The sequence below is a fragment of the Protopterus annectens genome, chromosome 13.part0 (assembly GCF_019279795.1).
Source record: "Protopterus annectens isolate FY-2018-M chromosome 13.part0, PAN1.0, whole genome shotgun sequence".
NCBI classification, from domain to species: Eukaryota; Metazoa; Chordata; order Ceratodontiformes; family Protopteridae; genus Protopterus; species Protopterus annectens.
The window spans coordinates 843,261,576-843,269,075 of record NC_056747.1 but is presented as its reverse complement, the minus strand read 5'-3'; the positions used below and the strand labels follow the sequence as shown (position 1 = coordinate 843,269,075).

Below are 7,500 nucleotides of genomic sequence, written 5' to 3'. Positions count from 1 at the left end.
ACCTTTCATTCCCCTCTCCTTGCCTTTCTCATCTTTGCAGTCTTTCCCCCATCCAGAACTGGGAGGTTAGGAAGAAGGTAAGCATTGTTATCTAGGCAAAAGGGCTCAGCATCCTGCGGAAGTTCTTCGCATGGAGTGGTCTTAATTTCTGCATTGCAAGTCCTAGTCCAGCAGTGCAAGTCCTAGTCCAGCACCCAGAACTGTACTTGTAGATCCAACATTATGTTGAGTACACAATATTTGTGTATTACTTGCCTTTTGTTTGACTTTTTCTCTTTATAAGAATCACCTGACTGCTTTTAGTGGTTAGGTAAATTCTTTTACCGAATAGCTCCTTTTGGTAAGTTTTGCTGAAAGCTACTCATTTACTAACCCAAAACCGGTGTAATGTTTTTATTCTATACCAAATATGATTTAACGGACGCAGCTACAGTTATTTGCAGTGAGAAAGGAGCTCCATGTGACTATCTTGCAGCACAAGCAAAATACATGGCAAGTTAGACTTGTGTAATTTCAACAGCATAGAATTGAAGGCAGTCTTCTTCATGAGGTTGTCTTTGATTTCTGTTGTTGATTTCATTTGCAAAGTTTTAGACATTTTCTTTCTGAAAATGACTTCTTTGAATAGTGAGGTTGAACAGACACTTTGGAATTCTGTGCCCATGTTGTACCCGTTCTTAAATATACAGTCCATTGCCCCAGGGAAGTAAAATTGCTTTTCACAAATTGCGTACTGCTAGCTGAAGCGTTATTACAGTCTAAAGCGAGAGCGCTGTCAGAATGAAATTATTCAGTAGGTTTTTTATTTTAAGGTGATTCTGTCCTAATGAACATTATGAGCTGCAGTGTTTAACTCTTCTGTAGCAACGTTACAAGCATGCAGCTGTCAATGAGTGTTAACAAATCACTGCCTAGAAAATCTGCCATATTGTCCAATTAGTGTTGCACTGCTGTGGTTTGACATGGTGGTATAGCTGTACAACTAAACCTTCCTTCAACATCAGTAATGCAGGAAATCCTGGGGGAGGGGTGCAGCGGTGGAGCTGGATCAGCAGTTAAACTGCAAATCATTAACTTCACAGAAGACTGTGTTAGCTGATGTGCAGTTTAAGCACTCATGACAGCGAGAGATTATATCAGTAGAGGTAGCCAGATGTGTCTGAATTGTAAAACTTGAGTCAGCATGTTTGTGTGGTGATCATGTCACCAGTCAGGACCTGCAGTTGCTCAGCCTTTTTATTGCCTACTAGAAGAGCATATTGTGAAGGAATATCACAGATTCTAGAAATTAAAAATGAAAAAAGGCAGTGGTACACTTGGCCTGTTCTTCAACACCAGGATGGCAGGCTTGGAAAGCAGCCTACAGATTCCAGCAGGAGGTTCCAACAATGGTCTTGGGCATAATTAAGGGACAAAGGCCAGGAATTATCCAAAGCGTACTTTATTATATCCTCCAGGACGGGTGACCTCTACCTCTTTTTGGATCTTGTGTGTTCTGGATCAACTAGCAAGGCATTGGTTTGCATCAGTTGTCCGCTATCAGCTAGCAACATGGAAGGAGACTGGGAAAGCATTCTCCCACCAGCCATCCTTAGACTGAATGTTTGTGTTCTAAGGTCTTGCCATCCATGCTGAAGCATATGGCTGACTGCTATGTTTGTGCAGAGTAGACGGTCAAGCCAAGGAGGTGCTATCTGGTAAAATTTAGACCTGGTGAGTCCTCTCCTTCCACCTCCCTCATTTTGTTGGTTAATTGTTGGGAGGTGAACGGACAATGACATCTCCTGTATCTGGCAGGCTTGTGGCCACCTACAGGAAAAATGAACATTTTTCCAACTGGAGGTATTAACGTGAACACTGGAGCCGTGCACCTTTTTAGGAGTTCAGTCTGACGTTGGTGTAGAATCCTGGGCGGTTCTCAGAAGCAGGCATTGGCTCTGGCATGCATTTCTGTGCATGTTGAGGCTGATTCTTAAACCCTCAGTGCCTGTCATTTGTTCCGTACCAAAGTCATTGTTTTGTATTTAGGCAGATGCACTCCGTAAAATACTGGAGGAATGTTATAACATGCTGAACTGCACTTCCATGAACAAGTTGCTCTGTGGTAGCTTTGGTGCAGCAAAGATCCAAAAGAGTATTGCACTTTGCCACCAAATAAGTCAAAGACTTTGGTAAGATAGACGCGGGGGTATTTTTGGCCTGCAGTCTTGGGTTTTGGAGGCCTTAATTATTTCACCTGCCATACTTTAGTTCTTTTCCGCTGACCAAGTTCTAGTGAAGGTTGTAGAACTCCCGGTTTCTGATGAAGACTGTTATGACCACTTCCTCCAGTTTCCACGTCCCCTGTGGTATGGCCATGGCCCTAGGATGTATTTGCACTAGGTGGCACAATTTACTGTCCTGTTTTAAGGAAGATGTTAGTGTGAAGGGGTGCTTTTGTCAGGCTGTTAAGGAAGTCTCCACCCCCCCCCCCCGGATTCCCTGGGGGTCCGTCTGTAAGCCTTTTTGAAAGTAGTTCGTGCTGAGGACTGTGCAGTACTTTTGACTTCTCATTTTCCATAGGACTGCATATTGGAGGCCAGTTCTCCACATTTACCCTAGCTTGGTCTTAAATAAGCACATTTTAAAGCTCCTGGAGTCTTCCCCAATTTAAAGAAAATAACACTGTTAAGATGTTCTTGTGCAGAACTGCTGGAATAGTCCTAGACTCTGCTCCTGAGAGTTACAGTGCCTCTTTCTTTGGAAAGTGTGGTGTCTCATCATTGTTCTGAAGGGGAATGGAGTATCCTCTAGTCTTTGGTTCTGACGACGTCAACAGCCATATCAGCATTGCAAATCCCACATGGTGAACTCAGCAGTTGTCCTGTCCCTGCCTTTTTGTTGAATGCTTAGATGGTTTTGTATAGTGTAACAGATAGTCTGGCACATCAGTCTGGAAGCCTTATAGGAGATTCTTTATTTTTTGTTTCTGGACAGCATCATTTTCTTTACAAGGTGGAGCTGTTTAGCCTGTTGATTTGTGCTTAATGTGTTAAGTTTCTGTCTGGTATACAAGACTTTACAGCAGGGTATCCTTGTGTATGTCTGCTTGCATGAGTGGCTTCATGTGGCTCCATAATGTGACTCTGTTAGTTGCCCTTTCCTGGGTACTTCTATTGTTGCTGTCCCTCTGGAACACCATAAATTGTGATAAGTTCTCAGAGGTCCAAGCAAAATGATTATTCTTTATTGGTGATGAGTTGAACTGTTCCCTTCCAGCTGTTGACCCCATTGCTGCTTCAGAAAATGATACTTTCTTGGTGGATTGAAGAGCCTGTGTGGGATTTTTGGTGGTAAATTTTAAATTTTTTCCTACCTCAACTAGAGAAGACTCTGTAGAAAAGTCTGCTCAAGTTGAGGATGGTGCTTTTCTGTCCCTTGTCTAGAATAACCATCTGCACATAGCTGATACCTCTCCTTCCCCTCAGCCTTCCTCTAGACCAACTGGGTTTCCACTGGACCCTGGCTGCGAGTTTGGGGCCACATCTGGCAAAGATTTTGTCCCGTTGTCCTGAAGCAGGTGAAGAAATTGAAGCAGCTTAACCCTGTGTTCATATGCTCCTAATCAAAATGATTTTTATATGCTCTTTTACTTTCTTTACTTTCTGAGGGAGGGGTATGCAGTAGTGTACTCCTGCAATGACACATTGACATCTTCCTTGCACCATCTGTGCATAGCCATTGTTGTGGGACACCAGTACCATAACCAGCCTCTAGTATTGTGCTGCAGAAACACCATCCTCTCCTAAAGGTAGATGAGTAGTCATCAGCTGCTTAGGACCCCCTCCCCCTAGCTTCTTTGGTTCTGGGTTGCCAGTGCTGCAGGTAGACGGCTTTCCCGTGTACCAGTAGCTGGCTTGGGGATAGTGCAACTTGCCTTTCTAGCTGAGGAAAGGGAGCTGAGACCAGAGCCCTTACTTGTCTGTTCAGATAGTCAAGCAGTGATGTACTTAAAATAACAAGGAGCTTTCGACTTACAGCCTGGGCAGAGATGATGCAGGTATGGTTATGGGCCCTCATCCATGGCATCACATTTAGAACTGTTTGCATCCTGGGGACTTGATTGTAATGGCTAACTACGTCAAGTGCATCAACTGCTCTCTGCTAGTGTCAAGGATAATAGAAGTCACTTGGGTGAAGATCTTTCAGGAATGAAGCACCTTATAGCTCAGCCCATTTGCTACTGAGGAGAATGGTGCTCCCCAGTTCTTCACAGTACAGCAGGTTGAAGTGATGACAGTGGCTGCTGTCTTCCTTTGGTGTTAAGGCTGTTTTCATATACACATTTTCATTTGATCCTGACTCTGGCCAGGAAGTGAAGTGAGAGAAAGGGGACCAAAACTCCTCTTCAATGTCTGAGAAGGAAGTTATTTCAGGCTGTCCTTGGTCAAGATGCAGAACATTGTATCTAAAATATTTAACATTGTTGCCTTACAAATCACTGTTGAATTTTGTGTGTGGTTTCATACTGACTGTTTTTGCAGGATTGACTATGCCTCCTTACAGGGACTCTGCCCTCCGGTTCTATATGCATTATATAGATATATATATATATATATATATATATATATATATATATATATATATATATATATATATATATATATATATATATATATATATATAATATAATATATACATACACACACACATATATATATATATATATATATATATATATATATATATATATATATATATATATATATATATATATATATATATATATATATATATATATATATATATATATATATATACATATACATATATATATATATATACATATAGGACAACTGGAGAAAAACAGCACCACAAACTAAGTAAATACAACCGGCAAGTGAGCAGTCAAACGTACATCCAGGAATTCACCCACGAAGCAAGTGGAATACTATCAGACAGGATTTGGCTTGAACGCAGCTTTATTAATAAAAATAAAAGCGTTTTCGCTGTCAGTACAAGCTGGCAGCTTCCTCAGAAAACAGATAAAACAATTGGCGCCAAAGCAAAAAAATATATAATAAAATCGGAATCAGGAGTGTCATAATGACATCACTACTTCCTTATCCAAAATTTAAAGGCAACCTGACAAATTCACAGGATAAAATACTTTTACAAGAAATGAAATACAATAATATAAAATAAATACAGATACGGTAAACCCATCAAATATCACACAAGAAATATATATATATGTTAAAAGTAAGCTATTAAAAATGTCAATGTGTCCAATTATTACCTAAATCACTGGACAAACCACTACCCACATAAAATGGGAAACATGGAAAAAAATGGAGGAAGACTGTTGAACACTCCTCATAAAAGTGAACTATTGATCACTTCTTAATAAATAAAAATATATATGCAATATATATAGATATCATAACAATCAACAAGTGACTTCACAAAAATATTATCACTGGATGAAAAGCTAAGACAGACATCCCTATTTTGTGTAACTTCTCATTTTTAAAATAACTGAGATGTTACAATTGTCGTTGAGGCCCGGGCGATGGAAGGCATTGAGCTTGATCTGCCATTCCAATTCACGAAGTTCCAGTAACAATGACAGAGGCCCCCCTCTAATACTGATCGGGATATGGTCAATACCCATAAAATAAAATTTATGTTCAGGAAAATTTTCGATGTGCCTAGCTAAGGCATTCTCTAGTTTACCAGACCTAATGGCATAGACGTGTTCGTAAATACGCTGCCGTAATTTACGATCCGTCTTGCCAATGTAGAATGCAGGACAGACATTACAAAATGCTCCATAGATAACTGAAGTTGTATTACAGTTGATAGTGTGATGGATGTAATATTTACTATCATTCACGACAAAAGAACTACCTGTTTTAATCAGTTGACACCAGTTGCAAGAACCGCAGGAAGTGGAGCCTTTACATTTGATGAAGTTTACCTCATGTCTCAATTGCAAGAGTTCTTTGAGGTTCCTTCCTTTTCTAAACACCACCCTAGGGAAAGGACCCAATTTTTCAAAGAGGTGGATGTCATTCCTGATAAAATCCCAATTTTTTCTCAAGATGTTACATATTCTCCCTGCATCACTGCTGAAAGCTGTGATGAAGCTGGTGGCAGACTTGCATTTAGTTAAGTTGTCCGACCTGACGCTACTGACTAATTGAGAACCATCGTCGTTCGAATCAGTGTAAACAGCTGGGTTTTCAGCCGTAACCAAGTCAGCTTGAACTTTTAAAAGGGGTTTGAAGAAGCCTTCTGCTTTTTTTATTTCAATTTCGATGATAATTTCATCGAAAAGTGAATTAGGGTAGCCCCTATTCAAAAATTGATTTTTGAGAAACTGGCATTCTTCCCTAAATGCTGGATCAGAGTTGCACATACGTACCGCTCTGACCAGCTGACCCTTGACGATGGCCCTTTTCTGTTTGAAAGGATGCTGACTAGAAAAATGTAATAGCGAATTGCAATATGTAGATTTCCTGAACACTTTAGAGAGGTACATCTTATTGATGTCATCCTTTCTAAGATTCACGTCCAAGTAGTCAATTGCTCTGATAGAGAAAGTGGATGTAAAACTCAAGAAGGAGGTAGTGTGATTCATATAGTCCACTAGGGACGCAGCTTCTGCTTCGTTACCTTTAAACAAGATGAAAATATCATCCAGGTAACGTGTGTAGAAGCAAATCTGACCACTAAAGGTAAGATTTGATAAAATGAATTTAGTTTCCCAAAAGGCCATGAATATGTTAGCCACACTGGCTCCACAGGGGGAGCCCATGGCTATACCTTGTTTTTGTAAGAAAATTTTATCATTAAAGATAAAAAAATTAGAGTCAAGAACTATGCCAGGCAGTTCTGTTACTATACTAATTTCATTTTTTGTGGCACCCAACTCTTCTAATTTTAACCCTACCCACTCGGTAGCTTCCTGATGTGGTATCGATGTGTATAAGTCAACCACATCTATTGTGAGGAAGTTGAGATCATGATTATATTCAATACTATCGATACTACTGAGGAAGGACCAAGAGTCTTTACAGATGGACGGTATTTTCTTTAAATATTTTAAAATGATGTGGTCAATAAGTTTAGAACTATTGTACGTCATTGAAAACCTTCCATCAATGAGTGCCCTCATGGGTGGGTTCTCAAGATTTTTGTGTATCTTGGGGATGCCAAACATCATTGGCACTTTTGGGAACGAGATATCTAAGAAGTTATAAAGGTCCATATCAATTCTGCCTTCCAGGAACATGTCCCTAAGGTAACCCCTAATTCTCCTGTTGTTACCATTCATTTCATTGATAGACGAGGGACAGTAAGCTGGGGTATTCAAGACAGAAGACATTTTATCAATATACATACTATTGTTAAAAATCACAAGCCCTCCCCCTTTATCAGGTTTAATTGTCCGAATAGGAAGAAGTTTGAAGTCAGATAATGCCTTTCTCTGATCCGTAGTGATGTTCTGGGAGTAAT

The 7,500-nt window shown here is 40.0% G+C and overlaps 1 protein-coding gene across 3 annotated transcripts in view; it reads left to right on the top strand.

Moving 5' to 3' along the window:
- The window catches only part of DHRS11 (dehydrogenase/reductase 11), a 1,041,955-nt gene that overhangs the window by 203,667 nt on the left and 830,788 nt on the right, over positions 1-7,500 (top strand). The window lies entirely within an intron of this gene.